General features: G+C 35.4%; 1 protein-coding gene across 1 annotated transcript in view; it reads right to left on the reverse strand.

Moving 5' to 3' along the window:
• Nucleotides 1-20700, reverse strand: part of LOC131438257 (potassium channel subfamily K member 6-like) — a 249166-nt gene that overhangs the window by 87055 nt on the left and 141411 nt on the right. Inside the window, exon 3 of the mRNA XM_058608134.1 lies at nt 6905-7075. The gene's annotated coding sequence lies outside the window, so the exon portion shown is untranslated. The remainder of the gene's footprint in view (nt 1-6904; nt 7076-20700) is intronic.

A 20700-nucleotide genomic window follows, 5' to 3' on the forward strand; every position in this document is an offset into this window, starting at 1 on the left:
TGCAACATAGAATTAAAGGAATAATTGTTCCATTAAAATTAATTTTTGCATTTTTGTATCGCCTAATGGAATTAGTCCTATTTTGATGCAGTTATTAAGTTGTTGCTTTTGAATAATCATTTTCGGAGTTTCCCAAAGTATTTGCCTCCCAAGTTTTTTTTTCTAAAAGTAACAGCAAAATGATAACATAATGTGATATCAATTGAAAAATTGATGAGCTGAGATCAAATTAAGATTTCAATGTGATGTTGCTATCATAATAAGATTTCGATTTGCTCTCGTTTTGATGTTTGACTTTGCTCGGGTTTTCATCTTAAAGGTTCTAAATATCTTTTTAGGTTGAGGATTGATGGTTGGTTTATCGATGCCTTACATGAATTTATCAACAAAAGTGAATAATACATACAGGTTTTCAGCAAACAATCGTCGATCATATCACCTCGTTGAAAATCTTATGAACTATATAAGCGTCCCATCTGGTTCCGGATAACCCAGATTAAAATCTTTAAATTAAAACGAATTATTTACTCCACGAAGGATTTCTCCCACTGAGCTTACGTTCCGGCAATAGATTTTTATCCGTGTATGTGGATGTTCTATATTTGTCCCAGGCCCGTACCCAGGATTTCGTTTCGGGAGGGGCCCAAAGATAAAAAAATAATGTTACTGAAGATTGCTGATACAGCTAATTCTCGGTGTGTCTTTTACGGGTGTTTTTAACAGACACTTTAAACTTTTCCACTGAAACTGTTATTGTGTTACATTATTGTCTGAGATCTTCTAAATAATTATATATCAGTTTTTGATTTCGGGAGGGGCCCGGGCCCCTTGGGCTGATTTGTCCCAAAAGTGAGCATTAACCAAGTTTTCATCGAATGATGTATATTGAGTCATCGCCATAACCGACACAGTAACGAATTTCATCAGATGGGTACTAGATACACTACATAATCTCTTAACAATGCAAACTTGACATGCATTATTCAAGAGAGTGATTCGCCACATGTACTGTACCTCGCGGTAATACTCTTCAATAAATGAATGGTGAGATGCAGTTCGCAACCGGTCCCTTTGTGGGTTTCTGTATTCAGCCGCAGTGTATGCCTAATCCCGAATGAGAGCAGTACACTTTGTAAATTGACCGAGATGTGAGCATATTCAAGGTTGAGCAGCCGCCATAACCATGAGCAAAGTGCATCATTCTATTAGGCCGTGGGGGTACAGGGTAAGGAGTTGATATGCACAATAGAAGGCTATATACTATCTTACAAGTGCTTTTTCCTTCGAGTTTTTTTTTCCAAATTGTACCTTTCTTCCCTTCCATATTGGGATGTAAAAACTAACGATTTACAAATACGTGTCACTAGTGAGGACTGCATTGTTTATGGGGAATATTTGTGAGGAAATAGAGTAATAGTTTCCTACAGGTGCAGAATCTAACACACGTACGATGCAATATTGCACCGAAGGGTAAGCGACTATCAGTTGTTCAACGATGGTTGAAGATACTTGATATATAACACAATTTAGCTCATCAGGAATAGTAAAATCAGCAAGCTATTCGCTTTTGGAAGATACAAGTGGTATAGCATGTTAAATTTTAAGTTGGACTGATATTTTTATCTAATTAGTCGGAATAATATGATGCTGATACTTTAGTTTAGTTTGTTGCTACAAGGTTTTTCACGCTGTTTTCAGCACTGCACATTATATAGTATGAAAAAATCGCACTACATTAATCGAATATACTTGATGGATCAGGTTAACAAAGTCCCTGGTCTGAAAAATGTTGTTCTTCGAAGATAGGTTCAAATAGACGATTTTAGATAGTGGCAAAAAATCGCAGGTTCAAATCCAGCCTCTGGGATGTATTTTTCAGAAATGTAGTCTGTCTTTTGTTGGGTCAAACGATAAAACAAATAAACTAATAACTAGAGAGTAATGTAATATAATAGAGCGATCAGTGCCACCAAAATCACCGTCTGATGAAAAATGGATGCTTGAATGCCTCTAAAATGTATATAGAAAATTGTTTGCGCATTTCACACAACCACAGTAGGTATTGGGAATAAGTCCATCTGTTTCTCACGCATTCCCTTGTCGGTGTCTCCGTACAGTGTGAAATCTTGGTTTACTTGGCTTTTGATAAAAATAAGCTAATGCCCAAGTAGCAATCCGTTACTAGTTCTGATACGACTAAGTCCAAACTATGTTGCACGAATGTTTTGTTGAGCACGAATATGTTTTTTATGTTATACTGATTAAAACAAGGCGACGGCAGTGTTTCTTTATAACATAAACATTGAACTAGTTATCATTTGTAACTGATCGTTATTTGATTCTATCATATCTTTGATCACAGCTATGGTTTTAGCTACTAGTTGAAAAAATGGTTGGGAAACCATTATAAATACGTAAGCGTATGTGTGAATCGTTACTGTGAATTCAATTGTCTTAGATATTATAAGATTATAACATACAATTTCTGCATTGATTAAGATAGATATCGGTAGGTTTTCCCAACGTAATGATAGCGAAAATGCAACCTAACAAACTATTGTTGTCTTGAATATGGCGATCACACTATGGAGTCGCAAGAAGTGTATAAAACATAAATAAAACCAGGATATTACCTTTTTCAAAACTACTTTTTGGTGAAAATAATGAAAGGCAGAATAGTCATTTTTGTTCTATGCCCTATCAAGACGTTTAAATTCTGCTTACATTTGGGTGAACATAGATACATATTATTTGTTAAAGTTTTAGCTAATAGTTTTCTGAAAATTTCGAAGTGTTTCGCGTTCTTCTTGCGAGCCACGATACATTCTTCGGATAACCTTTTCTCGGTTACTATGTACTGATGTTTCTGTTCATCCAGTTCGCTCGATAACATTTCCTTATATCTCCCCTTAGGGAGTATACATGCGCGACACAAAAAAAATCTTCTCGATGGCGGCGAATGTATATATTGGAAACTGTAGAACTTCTTATCGGTCTCTCGGAATAACGGGCTGTTGCGGTGTCTCTTCGGAATGATGGCTTATGGTCTGTTGTTATTTTGCCTTTCGCTACCGCTTTTACCATTTTAACGAAAGAGGTCGAAAAGTTTGCCTTTGTTCGAAATTCCGGAAAACAGTCGTTGAAGAAATTTAATATTGGCTCTGCTCATATACATAAAGAGGTGGAACATGCTTGGAAAGAGTCCAAAAAACAAAGGAGAATGCCATTCACTTTCATCATCCTGAATGCATTCAGTTTACGCATTTTGGGCGTTGCGGTGATCAAATTTAATTTCCGGCTAGATGAATAATGAAATCGCCATCTCGTTTTGTCGTCAATGCTGGGCTGATTACCAAGAGCCCAACCAGAGAATATTGGAAAAATGTAATCAGAGGTGACCATATTGCGACCCATTTGTATCTACTTTCATTTTAATTTATTCATGATTTCGTTAATTTTGTATACACCAAAAATGAAATATCAATTCATTTGAAAGATTGTTTTACATTGATTTTACAGCGTATGCATAGCAGATTACATGTTATTTCAAATTATATGCAGATGTGGTATTCAATATGTTTCATGTTGTTTTAGTGCTCTTGCAATCAATAATTAGAAATTAGTTGTTCATTTAATCTTATTATCGAAGTATCTGCGATATATGACCGCAGCGGAGTAAACAAACCGTACACGGGCAAAATGCCAAAATGATTAAAATTTCCCGGATCATGATCCATTCGGACTGATTTCGATGAAATTTAAACGTAACACACTTGAAGTGTTTGGGTATAACTTCAGGCGTGTTTCTGCTACGATGGTAATTTTTGCAACATAAATTCAGGCGTTATGTGTGATTTTAGCAACGATGTTCATTTTTGTAATAGAAATTCAGTGAAAAGTACGACGAACTTCTTTTAAAATGAAAATATTCTTTAAAAAAAAAACGACGACGCAAGAGATAACGTGTTTACTTTCGTTCATTACTTCAGTTTTGATTTTGTGTTTCAGAATTTAAACGCTTAAACGAACTGCATGAAAAACACGAGTGAATCAAACCTCTTAAAAAGAAACTCTATGTCGAATTATTGCAAAAAAAATCGTCTTATTCATAATATTTAGGTATATCAATACAGCTTGTGTTGTTATATCTATGAAACAAATTAATCAAAGTGGTTGAACAAAATATTTCTCTGATTTTTGTTAGTGTTCCAAATTCACAATCGAATTAAACGCTAGCTCTTGGAATATTATTCTAGCAATAATGATCGCATCAAATATGTAAGAATACATTCGAACAAAATCTAACATTGATGTTTGTCAAATGATAAGCATAACTGTGCTTAGTCTCTCATGATGTCAATTTTCGGTTCATTATCTTTATTTTTATGTTATGTTTAATTCTCTATCAGCCGATGGGTAAAGCAACACGGTTATTTAATAACATGCTTCAGGATCAAGTAAACATTTTCAGTAGGTCTTGCTTTTCAATGTCTGCTTTTTGCTTTACCATTAATGTATTAATCTATCACATCACTTGAGGCAGAGGGTTCGAAGTGATATCCTGGTAGAAAATTAGAGTTACGAGCTTTGAAAGAAATGCATTCTTCAAGTAACGCATTTTCGAACAATAATTAATTTTCATGGGAGAAGACTTATTGCTCATGATTTCATGATAAGTTGAAATGATTGGTTTCATGATTTTCTAATCATAACAGCAGCAACGGATTTCTTTCCGTGTAACATTGTTGCCGGTGGAAGGGCCGTGCTTGCACTATCCCTCGTCCTAGCATGTTATACAATAAACACGTTTAAAGACATTCGAGACGAGCACATTCGTCATGATTCCAGACAGAACATTTTTAGGTTGGCGGTTCAATGCATAGGGCACTGGTCTTACAAGCCAGTTGTCATATGTTCGAGCCTCGACTTGGAAGGACGCTTAGTGTCAGTAGAATCGTAGTACTAGTCATGCAATGATTCTGTACGTTGTGAATCGGCTGCAAAGTTTGTTGAAACAGAAAGGCCAAATTCCACAAAAGGAATGTAATGCCAAGACTTTGCTTTGCAGTGAAAACATCCCATTACTTAGTCATTATGAGCAGAATCAGTATGAAAATTGGGTGCTGATCAATAAATTGAACATCTATTTTTAATTTATATAATTTTAGAAGTGTTATAAATGCTGAATGCCTTCTGCTTTCTATAAAAAATGCCGCGAAATTGTTTTTCTCATAGGAGACAATATTATGCGCACTAATTTTCAAAATTATCATACCATCATTACCATTACATCTCCGGAATCATAAGTGACAGACGTATACATACATTCCCCGATTTCGTCAAGCTGAGTCGAATAGTATATATTTGTCTCCGAGGCTCCGTTCGAAAGCCGATTCCTCCAGCAATTTGGATCCCATAGTATTATTTAAGAGAATATATGACAACAAATAATTGTGTCCAGCGAGTAGTGATAGCATTTAATTTGCCATCATTACGATTTTTCTGAATTAGGGTCATTTCATTTGTTCAATGAAACGTTGTTTCAGTTATAGTGTTATTATATGGTTCGGATTTATTTATTCAAACAATTTATCACATGTTAAAATCGTTTACAAATAATAATGATGTATTGAAAAATCTATAAACAACCCCATAAACAAGTGTTTGGTCAATGTTCCGGAATATTTCAGATTTATGCGTTCCACTATTCATTTTATTAGACATTAACACGAACTACAGGGCAACTAGTGTAACTAAATATATAATTAAATTCAGTGTATTCTTGTGTTTGATAGCAACGGAAACGATAGGTAACTCTTAATCCAACTCTGATATAATTTACGAGTTTTATTTCTAACTAATTAATTAACTCAATTAAGGCATGCTAAGCATGCCGTCATGGTCAGTGCACTGCAACGTATTCTACAGTGTCTGGATCGTATTAGATTGTTGGATAATGCAACCATGCCAGATGATTTTCATCGAACACGTCGTGATTGCTAAAAGCTTCGATTGAGGATGTAACAGCTTGAAACGAATTGTAGTTTGTACCTATAGCTAATCTATCTCCAATTTAAATGTGTTTAATAGGACATCATACGTCATCATAACAGACATATGCAGAATAAACCATAACGGAAATGGTTAATCTTGAGAAAAATAATTTTATAAGAGAAAGAAGTTCGATGATCGGTATCTAGATGTAAATTCAATAGCACCATGCTTCCGAAAAAAGGATGTATGCTTTTAGAGCTGTCGATCTTATTTTACTATATAAAGCCATGCATCATACACAATTCACATTCTTACGAAATCTTTTCAATAAAAAATGATACAGAATTAATTTTGTAGGCATGCTTACCTCGGATTAATAGCGACTTCCGAATCACGTACCCCAAAGCTGACGCTTAGGGAATATCAACTTCCGCTTTTCAAATGTTCACGCGATGGAGATGAAAATGAAATAAAGCTATTTACTGAAAGAAGCTGAGCCATGATAAACATTCCTCAACGCCGGATAGGATTCTTAATGCACAACAAAATCTGAACAAGATCTGCTGCAAAATATTTATACTATACATCAGACTAATCCTCATTTAATGGATTGAAACATAACAATATTTTTAAAGAATATGGCAGATTTCCCGTTTCAAGCATGGAAGAATGATAGGAGCTGAAACAGACATCTTTTAGCTTTTACGGTCATTCGAAGTAACTAGAATGTATTGCACATTATCAGAGATGAAAAATATGTTCCATGATGAAAGCAGAACACAAAGAAAATATGGGTGTTTGACTGGGGTTCTACTTTAGAGAGCTATAATATTACTCAAAACAGTGCGTGGCTAAGCTATAGATGTATTCTAGAGCAACACGAAAAGACGTAGTGAAACGTAATGCTTACCTTCGGAAACAGTTCCGGAAGCTTACTCCTTTATCGTTGTTCCGGTTTTCAATTGACGTAATCCTTGACGCTACGAATTAATATTGCCACAAAGCGTTACAGCTCCTTCTGAGAGACATAGCCGTATAGTTTAGGCCTTCGCGTATGGTTCCAACGTGGCAGGAAACGATTCTATAAGAGAAAAGAAACCATGAAAGGAAGGATGAATCATTTGGAAAAATGATTTATGGTGATTTATTCTGCAAGCCCGAATCTTTTTTCTGAGTGAAAAGGGATGGCCGGCTGCTCAGTTTCTGATCCCTTTCCCCGATAAAGATACCCTTACAACTCTGGTTCACGGTAGTGATGTTAAAAGGCAAGCGAGTGAGAAATGGATTTCAACTTTTTCACTTTCTAGACCGGTGAGATTGCTCTCTTGTTGTAGGCATGTTTGGGCAATTTACCACGATCGTACCATGAAACGGGAAAAACGGAGGCATCTTTATCATATAAGCATGCTAAAGCTTTGGAAGGTAACCTAATTTACTAGGAACCATGCTGTCAACCTGGTTCTCATCTTAAAATCGTAAACTTTGTCTTAAGCGATTATCGTCTATTTAATTGATTAATCAATAAGAATGTAATGTATTGATGTTTCATCAGAATTACTTAAAGGCATCACATGTATAGTGAACTAGTGAAAAATTGCAGAGTTACATGTATGACACGACCGATCACAGTGACATTGAAAATGAAATAATTTTCATGTTTGAATTGTGAATTTATTCCAGTTAAATCACTTGGACTGTTTGCTAATTGGGTAATTGAAAATTGATTTTTTGATATTCATTGCTTCTTGCTATGGCTTTATGCTGTTCTATTTGTACTTTTGTTGCACTAACGAATTGAAGATGAAACAAAAACAAGCACTGAAGCAGAAGCCTTATTTCAAGGCCCTTTTGCTTAATTCGCTTTTGAGTATTTAGAAACAATGTGATTATAATGCGGTTTGTTGTGTATTAAGTTTGTCCCAATTCTACTAAAATTATTTACAGATTCCATAAGTCAAAAATACTAACCGCAATGAACATATACTGATACTCATTTCGGTAACTATATATAACTTTCATCAGTATTAATTATAAGTCTTGGTAGAGCATAATTTTGCTTTTTTTGTTTTTGCCTTTCTCATATAGAAAGGTTATGAAATTACTTTGCAGGGCCGAGTGTCATAAACACTTCGACTGTCATATACACTAAAACCTCAATTTACGCGACTTTTTTTTACCAAAACTTCCTCGGAAAAGGCCTTAAGGTCTACCAACATAACCGATGATCCATCCAAAAACTACCTGTAGTTCAGGTCTTAAGATCTACCAGTGTAACAAAGTGCATTAACGACCTAATCGTTCTTGGTCCAAATTCGTGATGTCACATGCCATCAATAAAGACTGTCCCAGAAAGTTTTGGTTGCGTCCATAAACTGCTGCCATTTCGCAATGGTTCAGAATCTGTCAATTTTTATGGCTGCTTCCTGTTGTTTACACTCTTCTCTAACCACTTGTGCAGTTGTTTATTCGTGTTCATTAGTTTGTTTCGAAATGCGTGGACTATCAGCAGAACAACGTCGAAAATTTGTGTACAAATAGTGCACAGAACGCGGACTGTCACTGAGAAAGATAGCAAAAATGGTAGGAGTAAGTGAAAAAGCCGTGCTAAATGCAATCAGGAAGTTCGGTGAAGATAATATCTTTGGGGATAAACCGAAAACGGGTCGAAAAAAGGTTCTGCTAACCCTCAGTTGGATAAACGTATACAAAAGGAGGAGGTTTCAGTTCGGGATGTGGCCAAAGAAGTGAGCACTTCGAAGCCAAATGTTCTTCGTGCTAAAGAACGTTTGTATCTTTGAACCTATAAGAAACAGAAAGATTCTTGCTGGAAATTCGAGCTGCATAATCATGGATGACGAAACCTACATGAAACTTGATCACAAATCCTTGCCGGGTACAATAATATACGGTGCGAGAAGGGCAAGTGTTAAACCAGTCCGAGACATCGATTGGAGTCGAAAAATTTGGTAAGAAAGCTATGGTCTGGCAAGCAATTTGTAACTGCGGTAAGATTTCGAAACCCTTCAATGAACAGCGAAATATACATCAAGCCATGTTAACAAAAACGACTTCTACCCATGATTCGAAGCTACAAGGATCCTGTTGTCTTCTAGCCAGATCTTGCTTCTTGCCACTACTCGAAATCAGCGGTAGAATGGTATACTACCAAAAATGTCACTTTCGTCCCAAAATACATGAATCCACCAAATTGCCCACAGCTTCGACCAATTGAGGAATTTTGGGCATTAACGAGGTTACATCTTAGGCACATCATGTCACGGCAGCCGAAACCATTCAACAGTTCGAAAAAGATTGGAAAAAAGTGTCAAAACTTGTCGCCAAGAAGTCTGTACGGAATTTAATGAGAAACGTTCGCAAGAAGGTGCGCCAGCTAGTCTACGATGGCTAAGTAGCAAATGATGAGAATAATATTCTGTTGTTGTAGTCTAATATTATCAGTTTATCGAATAAAATTTGAATATCTAACACTTGTGAATTATTAACAGCGAAATCAAAGTGCGTCCATACTTTCTGGGACAGTCTTTAGGACTATGAACAGCATGGAAATTATACGTAAACTGATGAATGTTCGTGTAGATCTTAAGACCTGTTCTCAATGAAGTTCATGGACGACTGGAAATGTTCCGGAAAAGGTCAAAACACACAAATAAGCAGTATGTAGCAATACGATGAGTATGAGTAGCATTGAAAAACTGTAGTAGCATTGAAAAACTGTACATAAACAGTAGCATTGAAAAACTGAGTATCATTGAAAAACTGTACATAAACTGCTGAATATTCGAGTAGATCTTAAGACCTGTTCTACCGAAGGTCTTGGACGACTGGGAACCTTCCTTGAACTGCTATAAATAGACAAGTAAGGGTTCTCAGGCGCTAAAGCATCGAACGTAGTAGGATTGTTCATGTTATTTTTCAGAGATGGCGTAACCGTTTTTTACAAACTTAGATTCAACTGAATGGTCATATGGTTTTATACTAAACTTCTGAATTTCACTTGGATGAGTCTATCGGTTCCGGACTTAAAGGGTAAAGTGTGTTAAATATTTCATAGCACTACCCAAAAGGGCGAAACAAAAAACGTATTTTTTTCTAAACTGGTCTCAAATTTGTTCCATTCGATAGTCATTATAAGTTGGTTCCTGGTTTCCGATTCCGGAGGCATCGGGTATAGTGATCATATTTTCCCAAATGAATTTCACTCACTTTTCTCAGTGATGGTTTGACCGATTTTCACAAACTTAGGTTCAAATGAAAGGTCCTGAGGTTTCTTAATGAAATCCTGAATTTCATTTGGACTCGACTTCCGATTCTGGAATTATAGGATAAAGTGTGTTAAACATTTTTTACCACCAATCAAAGGGCGAAACAAAACACATAAATAATTTTCTAAATCGACCTCCAAACTACTCTAATCGGTATTCATTATCAGTAGACGGTCAAACAAACCGATTTCGGTTATTCCGTTGCCTACTTTCCAATAACTCGATCACTAACATTGGAAATTGCTAAGAAATCATACAGGGTGATTTTTTTGCTGGTATCTTTTTGGAAGCACTATTTCTTACAGATAACGTGTGAATCGTGTCTTGTGTCATTGTCAAATTTGTTCAGTTTGGTCTATAATTTAATCAAGAATCGTCGTTTGGTGTATAATTTAATCATGAATCAGCGCTGGCAAAATTGTAGGAAGATCCATTCATTTAGACGAAGCTCATTTCTGGTTGAATGGATACGTCAACAAGCAAAATTGCCGCATCTGGATTGAAGAGTAGCCAGAAGCATTGCAAGAGCTATGAATGCATCCCAAAAAAGTTACTGTGTAGTGTGGATTATGGGCTCTATACCCTATACTATCACCCTATATTACTCAGAGCATGCGTATTTTCAGTCTTTAGTAGGGCACCGATCGACACGACTTCACCAAGCGGTAACTGTTCGAAAATTTTCTTCGTGAAAAATTCCCTATGCTAAATCGCGCATAGCTTAACTAGAAGATTCTAAATCCTGAAAAATCATCCCAAATATCTGAAAACATAAATCTTTTTAAAATGCTCGATGGCATAGAAATGCACGAAATGTCGCAAGCTTGACTGTTCCACTTATAAAATTTATGAATTGAGATAGAATTCGAGTTAAAATATCTCATACTAAAAGTAAATTCGAGTTAATTCAAGAGATATTTCCTTCGGGAATAACTATCCACCACCAGGCGTCACCACTGACTTATATCCGATTTAGTTTAAATGATGCATAGAAATTTTTTTGAAGCGTAAAAGTATTTGTACATACCGTACCGACCATATTGTTTTGGATTTGTTCAATCCTCAACGTGAACATTTCATAAGTTCACCTTTTACCTTTTTTAATAATATAAAAAAAGGTATAAAATTCGCTCAAACTTTAGAAAAATTTTCCGAGGTCGAGTGTCATATACCAATCGATTCAGCTCGATAAACTGAGTAAATGTCCGTGTGTGTATGTGTGTGTCTGTATGTGTGTTGTCAACAAAGAAGTCGAGATCTTAGAGATGGCTGGACCGATTTTGTCAAACTAGTTGCAAATGAAAGGTCTTCACGTCACCCAGAAGGCTATTGACTGGTTTTGAGGTCGGATGTTTACTTTTTAAGTTATACGAAGTTTTATGTCAAAATTCCCAATTTTTTGACAGAATCTGTCACACTTAACCTTGAAAACAGAACAGATTCCGCACGATAATAACTATCCAACAAGCCATAGATTGTTAAAATACATCCATTTTTAACGGCGATATCAAAATTTTTGTGTAAGCGACAAAAATGACAAAACAATGCTTTTCTCATATACCAGTGACTCAAACACATTAATATACAAGTGTAATCTGTTATATCTCGCTCAGAAAGTATAATTTCTACCTACAGGTTCGATAGAAACATCCGCATGATTCTCTTGATCCACGCCCCTGTCTACCATCTTCATTGGAACTAACAAGATCTTTTTTTTGTCACTAACTTTTTCGTACCCCGTCTTTTCTCCATCTCGATGACAACTAATTAGATCTCTGTCGTTTTCAAACATTTTGTTCCCTCACCCCCTTTTCACCCCGTTCCCCACAATATTTATTACTTCATTCTTTTCCGTAACATCACCATCACCGCCCACGGAAGACCGCTCCAGTCGATGACCAGCATGCGGGCCACCCGCCGGGCCTTCGTAGCCTGGGGGTGTTTCCCGCGGAGCAACACGGACCGAAGAATGCGGCCAACATGTATAATTACCAACACCATCTGGAAGACTCTCATGCTAAATTCAACTCACCGGCCACTACCGATCGCCAGAATTCGCGACCCCGATACTACATTACATAATGATACTATTCTAGTTTTAAGTTAGACGATAATTAAGATTAGAAAATACCCTTGGCATCTTAGAGCTTAAGCAGTGTGCCTTAATATTATATTGTATTATTGAATATAAAAAACAATGCTCGGGAGCAACGTGAAACATGATTTTTTATACTGTTACATACAATTGTTTCTAAATATCCTTTTTCAGGGGATACAGGGTGATTAGTATAAAAATATCTATTTCACATAAATTAATCAGGTTTATCGGGTTTGCAGATTTGGATAGTCGATAACCACATAAACTTATTCCAGTTTTAGGGGTATTCAGTTTTCGATTCGGATTTAATTCGCACTACGATGTCTCAAAGATGTCAACACTGATTTTCAAACATTTTGAAACAATTGTAAACTACAGCTACTGAGGTGAATTTATCTGTCCTCGGCTACCCCGATTATTCAATTCCGGTTTCAGTATCGAATCGTTTCTCAAAGCTCAATCGTTTTCTCAAATAAAGCCACTTCCTTCCGATTCTGGAATTACAGGATGATGAATTTTTAAAATTCAAACCGATATAGAAGATGACAATCTCGAAATGCTTTTTTGCATTTATTCGTCATATTCATTCGTCATGGTTCCTGAATACCGGCTCTGGAAGTACCTTTAATAACCGTAAACTCTAGAGTGGAACTTACTTCGACATGTTCAAACGATTATCACACGTTTAGATTCAAATTCGATCCGATTTGCAGTTTAGACATTACAGAGTAATGAGTGATTAAAATCTCAAATTGCCGCTTGAAACGACGGTCATTAAAACAATATCATGAGAATTAAAACACCGAAGAATATTCATGCAAAAAACACATACGGATTGATAAAAAAGGTATCATCTCACTGCTAGGTGGATTAAGCACGTTTTTTGTTTACTTTCTCTTCTGTTGATTACTCCTTAATTTTCACGTTTACTTAAAAAATATTCCTGTAGAATGAAAGACAATATTTCCATTTTCCAGACAGTATGATATGTAACAAACATTTTTATAATAAGGCAGATATAGAATACGAAAGATTTAGAAAAAAAAAAACGTTTTTTCTGCTGATCCGTTAGTAGGAATCGATTGTTTTCAATCCAAATCTCGTTAAATTCATTTTAGAAGAAGTGCGTTTCGCCCGGTAAAGTAAGGATGGTTTATGGAAATCGCATCTTTTCTGCGTAAAGGACTGAATAAATACTGAACAAATTGATATCCAATCAAGCAGAAACTCCATCAACACTTCTGTATCGATATACCGCACTGCTTGCCGAACACAGTATGAAGTATGTGTAGTTCGCGAATCGATCGATTCACACATATTACTGAATGGTGAAGGCATTGCATTGAATCGTGATCAAAACTTCCTTGCTTCCACGTTTCGTTCTGACTGACATGGAGGTGATGGCATCACTGTGACAAGCAAAGCATGAAGTATAGAAAGCGCACTACCCTTCTGCAAACCCGAGCATAAATCAACACCATTGATTTCATATGTTTTTGTGGTGATGTCGCCTTTTTATTTGTAGTTGTCTTCCGTTGCTTTCCATATTTCCGGTGATGGTTTCCAATTCATGTGAAGACACGGATGAAAACTTCTAGGAAAATAATAAATCAAACAAGATATCGCTATCATCTGGCAGAGGACGAATGGAAGGACGAGGGTAAAGAACTGTGGAAAACAGGCTTACAAACACGTACCAACACATGAAAAACACGACTGAATGAAGAACCACATTTGCACAGTCCCTCGGGCAAGAAAATGGGCTAAAATGTATACAGTTGGCTTGATGTTATAAACTGGAAGCGCGAATGGTACAAGTGAAAACGAAATCTATGGTGCTGTCGTGGCAGGTGACATCACTGTGATTTTTTGCGTGACTTATGTAAGCACATGTTCGTAGACTACATTTCGGTGTTCAGTGATTCGTGGTAACGACGATAGAATGTAGTAATGTGTGTAATTCCAAATTGCTTACGATAAGTTTGCATCGAAATGTATCTATCCTCGTGTCTTAAGTGAAGTGTTCTAAAGGCACTAGTATTGGTCGAGGTTGTCTTACGTCCTACGCATAATACTGTGACATTCTTCAAAATATTTTTTTTCGATTCTTGAAAGAATATCCTGAATCGGTTTGTTTGGCTGATAAAAATTACCGGTTGGAGTAGTTTTATGGCCGATTTAGAAATTTTTTAACGTTGTTTGTTTCGCCGCTTTAAGTGACGGTATACCATTTTGAACACACTTTACCCTATGATTCCGGAGCCGGAAGTCGGATCCGGATAAAATTTAGGAATTCCATATGAGACCACCAGAAACATTGTGAGATTGTTTGACACATACAAAAACACACATTGCTTAGCTCGATGAATGGAGTCGAATGGCATATGACACCTGATCCTTTGGACCAATTTTCACTGGTCGATTTTTTAAATGATTAAATATACCTTGAGGTAAAGATAATAAATAAACATATATTTGTCGAGAGAAATTTTGAAATTATATGTTTTATTTAAATTCCTAAACTGAAATCCACCGAAGAACAGTTGGCAGTCGGTATTTTCAGTTTTTTTTTATTTTCACACGGAGAATCCTTCGTTCATAAAATTACGGTATTGTAATTTTTGATTTTTGCGATAGTTGATTCAACTATTTTTTTTATCCAATATGGTTTTTGATTTGATATATTCAAGTAGTTGAGCGATATCCTGTCAAATTCCGGAGACTGCAAAACAAAAATCGCAATGTAAAATTAGCCATTCATTTAGTTGAAATCCATTCGCGTTGCTTAAAAATGTCAATAAAAACGACATCGATGGAACGTTTGCGAAAATTGTGTACGTTGGTTTCACAGCAAGTGTTTATCGATCAGCAGTTTAATGATACACTCAACCTTGGTTTTGATGAAAAAAATTTGGTACTAAATAAGGACACGTTTACTGCTTTGGTGTTACAAAAATTATGCATTATAACAGTTCGGCTGAAAAGTTCGTATCGTTTAATAGAAAAACACATTTTTTTTGCCAAAATTCGTTTTTATTATTCAACATAATTGCCATCAGAGGCGTTACAGCGATTATAGCGATCTTCCAACTTTTCGATACAATTTTTGTAGTACGATTTGTCCTTTGCCTCAAAATAGGCCTCAGTTTCAGCGATAACCTCTACATTGCTTCTAAATTTTTTACCAGCGAGCATTCTCTTGAGGTCTGAGAACAGGAAAAAATCACTGGGGGCCAAATCTGGAGAATACGGTGGATGAGGGAGCAATTCAACAGCTCCAAACACTGCTCAGAATCATCAATTCGTTGTTGTTTTTGATCGATTGTGAGCTCACGCGGCACCCATTTTGCACAAAGCTTTCTTATATCCAAATATTCGTGAATAATATGTCCAACACGTTCCTTTGATATCTTTAGGGTGTCAGCTATCTCGATCAACTTCAATTTACGGTCATTGAAAATCGATTTGTGGATTTTTTCCACGTTTTCATCGGTAACAGCCTCTTTTGGATGTCCACTGCGTTCATCGTCGGTGCTCATATGACCAGTACGAAATTACCACTTACGAATTGTTGCTTCGCCCGGTGCAGAGTCTGGATAACACTCATCAAGCCATTTTTTGGTATCGGCGGCACTTTTTTTCATCAAAAAGTAGCGTTTCATCAACACACGAAATTCCTTTTTTGCCATTTTTTTCACAATAACAAATGTAGCTTCACTCAAAATGCAATGTCTCACAAACTAATAATCAGACAGCTGTCAAATTTATACACGTATCTTTTGAAGGTTGGTACTAACTGAAAATGGTATGGATTTAATTCTAGTGGCGCCCTCTCATAAAAACGATACGAACTTTTCAGCCGATCTGTTACATAAATTATTGGGAATGCAAATAACAAAATGTTCTCAATCAAATTTTGAGCCCTAAGATCATATGCGTTTGAAATTTAGACAACAGCTGACCACAAAGCACATTTTTGATGTCAGTAAAATCGATTCCATGTATTTAGAAGGACCGCACGAAACGGTATCATGTTCATTTTACCCTAAGTTCCCTTTTTGTACTGTATTGTATTCAAGCTTAGCTATATAACATAAAACCGAAGTACTTGTGGAAGAGCGAATAGTGATTGTGAAGAAAAAGTGTAACAAATCGATTGCATATAGTTTTAATGAGAGCAGTAAACTCATTGTACCCTTTTACCCCATTTCCTTTTTAGTTATAATATTCAGTTAAAATATGATCTGCAATCCAAAAGTAGATCTAATACGATCTACCACACGGAACGACCGAAATTAGCTCTGCGCCTAATTCGTATTACTGTTTTTGAATTAGTTGATTTTAACAACAAAATTTCCAAAATAACTATAAAATTAGTTAAAATTGAGAATTTATTTGCTGAAAAAAACTCTTATTTTTAGAGAATGTGTTTAGTTGGCGAATATTCTGAACACAAACCAGCAATATTTCAATCCAACACGAAATTCTCATTGACAACTAATTTTGTTTTTAAAATCAAAAAATTTGTTTCTATTTATCTATCACCAGTTTATTAGCCACAAAATTCATGAGAAGTGTCAAAACAAAACAATCCATTAAAAAGCTAAAATGGACAGTCTTGTTGAAACTGCTTGCAAATTGTTTAGATGTTTTACGCATGTTGCACTCTAATTGTACATGTCAAATGATGTTTTTTGTATCTTCCAACCTTCCGGGCCACGCCATTCGATGTACTACTTGTATTCGGTTTTTATTTTCCGAGTGCTCAAAGTTTTCAGTGAGAGAGTCGATTTCGCGAAGTCGAATGAAGAAAACAGCGATTTAGAAGAAAAATGTTCAAAAAGAAGTTTATGTTTCGCTCATGTCTTTTTTCCAATACAACATCGTATTTATACCTGCCAATATAGAAAAGACAACCGCGACTGAAATTTTTTTCGGCCATCTAGTGGCTAGTAGTCATTACGGTGTTAGCGTTATTTCGGCGACAGAGCGCCATATAGCTGCAAATTGCAGAAACCAATTCAACCATTTATGTTGGTTGAAAACAACGTTTTGTTTCTCTAATTCAATTAAAAAATTAGTTGAATGGATATGAAGTGTGCCTTAGCTAAGAAATGACAATTGGTGAATTCAACTAAAAAAATAGCCATTTCAATAAATGTTTTATTATTATCAAGGAAATTAGAATTAAAAAATCTAAATTAGCAAAAGTAAGATTTTTTTAGTTGTCTCAAAAAATAACTAACTAAAATCAGAAAATCAACTAATTTTTTCGCCAAAATGCTGATATCGGTCTTTCCGTGCAGTATTGGTTCATATTACCTACAAAACTTATGTAATCCAATTAAATGCAATGGGAATGACAGTACTACTTGTTTAACTAGTTTTACCCCAATTTTTTTCATAAATCGTATCTTTGGTTAAATTTTCTTTCGCATTCCGAAAGGAGGCTGATTGCTGATTGATTGATATTACGAAAATAGACTTCAAAATAAGATTACAAATAGATTCAATGACCGCACGAATCTCGTTATACCGTTTTACCCCAATTTATTTCATAAGTTGTATTTCTGGTTAAACTTTCTTTGGGATACCGAAAATAGGGTAATTGTGAATAAGTTTTGTTTTATTCTTAGTCACATTCGAAATTTTTTCCAAATCTGGAGCGAAATTTTAAGACTCAGATAAAGGATAGATTAGGGTAAAATGGTACAACATGATTCATGCGGTCATTGAATCTATTTGTAATCTACTTGGGATTTTCTACGTAATATAAATCAATTTTTATCAACCGCTCTCAGGCTCCTATCGAACTGCGAAAGAAAGTTCACCCAGAGATAAAGTTGGAGCGAAGAGAGTCAAACGGGCTAGTACTGTCATTCCCATTATGTGTATTTGGATCAATGAAGTTTTCCACGTAATATGGACCAATATTGACAGGTCATATTGGATCTGCCTCGGGATTATAAATCTGAATTCAACTTAAAATTATGTTTGTGGGAAAATTTGGGTGGAACTATGTGGCACGATTCATGCGATCATGGAAACTACCTGTTAAATTAAATTGAGACAGCACACGGAGAACCCTTCGATCATAAAATTGCGATATCGCAGTTCTTGATTTTTGCGATAGTTGATTTAACTAATTTCTTTTTGATTCAACCAAAATGGTTTTTGATTTGCATATATTCAAGTAGTTGAAAAATATGTTGTTTTGAATGCTGTCAAATGCCGGAGACAGTTGAAAGCAAAACAATAATTGCAATGCAAAATCAACAACTTTTTTAGTTGAAATCTGTTCGCGTCGCTTCAAAATGTCAATGAAAACAACATCGATGGTTAAAGCGTTTGGTGAAATTGTGTTCATTCGATTTGAGAATTTTATGATAACAAGTGTTTATCTAACAGCGGTGTTGTGATAAAGTTAACCTTGTTTGACATGAAAAAGATTTGGTGACAAATTAGAAAATGTTAATGAATGATCATCTCGTAATCTTTCAGGTATGCGTAAAAATTTTATGCTTCAAATTCGATCATTATTTACTTCCAGCAGACTGTTTTACTTCCAGCTGTTTGATACCGATGATAATGTTCATGCATTAGCAATAAAACGCTTTTTGACATGAATTTAGTTTATAAAAGTAACAGGAGCGAAGGGTTTCAAACGCACAGAACGCGCTGCGATTGAATGGCGCGTTTGAATTGCCGTCGCAAAATTCCAATTCCCAGCGGTTGATGCACCCAAGCTCATATAAATTGACTAAAATTATCAGTGCATAACTTTAGTTCAACCGTTTGAAGGCATCATTTTAGATAAATTTAATAATTTCGCTAATTCACTCGCCCCTCCGGGCACTTTTGCTGATTAAAAACGTTTTTCTACATCAATCATTTCCGATCGAATCAGAAGTATTTTTTTAGAATTCAGATCTTTACTGATCTCAAAACAAACAAACAAATAAAACCGATTTATTTTTCAACTAACAGAATTTTGTTTCAATAACAACACCAGTTATTTCAACTAAAATATTTGTTGAAATTGAAAGGTATGTGTCCTCACTAATTGACAGCATATTTTTTTCAAACAGTTGAATTAGTTGTTTCAACCATCGTTTCTGCTAATCGAAAAACAAAAATGACAGTTTAGTTAAAACAATAATCGATTAGTTGTACCAAATTTTAACCAATCGACTTCAGAAAAACAACTAATATTCTGGTTGAAATGGGATCGCGGGTGGTTCCGTGCAGAAAACAAAATTTGCGATTAAGTTACCTTAGATATGGGACTCAGGGGACGTTATCAGTTAGTCGATGCCTTTCACGCAGCTTACCTGGGTTCGATTCCCAACCCCGTACATAGGGTCAGAAATCTATACTGGCCAGAAGAGGCGAAATGACCGTAAGGTTAGAATCTGTATAACTAATAAAAAATATATATGGACTCGACCGCGTTACTTTTCTTACCCGGGGAATTTTTTTTTGTCAAATTAATTATGAACCAGCAATCAAAGCTAGGTTTTCAACTTACGTGGCTCCTCACAAAATTGTCAATATTATGATATCTCAAACTTGTTAAGTTTATTATTGTTAAGAGTTATCATAATCTTGACAGCTATACCAAATATAAATAAAAAAATGAAGTAAGTGTAAGCAATGTCAATATTGAAAATATAATTAAGCAGAAAACCTTTCGACAACCAAAAAGACAAAAAAATAGTTTTACATGTCAATTGATCTGATATCAGGAAAAATCTGATGCACTGACAACTGTCGAAGATCTGCATGATTTCGGTAAATCATACGATAATATTTCAACATCATGGTTTGCAAACCTGGAAATTTATGAATTAAAGCTATGAACTTATTATAAAAATTATTAATAGTAAGACGTTTTAGTGAACTGAAGAGAACCTCATAACAGATAAAATGATTTATTTATCGAAAGTGAGACACGGGATACGTTGAACGTCGAAGAATTCATGTTTACAGATGGTAGGCTTAAATTTTAATCAAATGTGTTTTGAAGTGCTTTTTAGCTATAACAAATCTGTCAGATTAAAGTGTCATTCTAAACAAGCAAAAACCATATTAAATTCAATATGAAACTCAAAATATTAAATAAAACAAATTCTAAATAGATCTCCGTATCTCATAGACAAAAAATTCGCCACCTCTTCTTTGCTTTTTTCTATGATAAATACGAATGATCATAATGAATAGCCTTCTTACCAAATTAATAAGAATAAAAATCAATAAATCATGCAGGCGCAAATATCCGATAATTTTTCTTAGCTTCGATTCGATGGACAGTTCTGTTGCTGAATT

Source organism: Malaya genurostris, chromosome 3 (genome assembly GCF_030247185.1).
Source record: "Malaya genurostris strain Urasoe2022 chromosome 3, Malgen_1.1, whole genome shotgun sequence".
NCBI classification, from domain to species: Eukaryota; Metazoa; Arthropoda; class Insecta; order Diptera; family Culicidae; genus Malaya; species Malaya genurostris.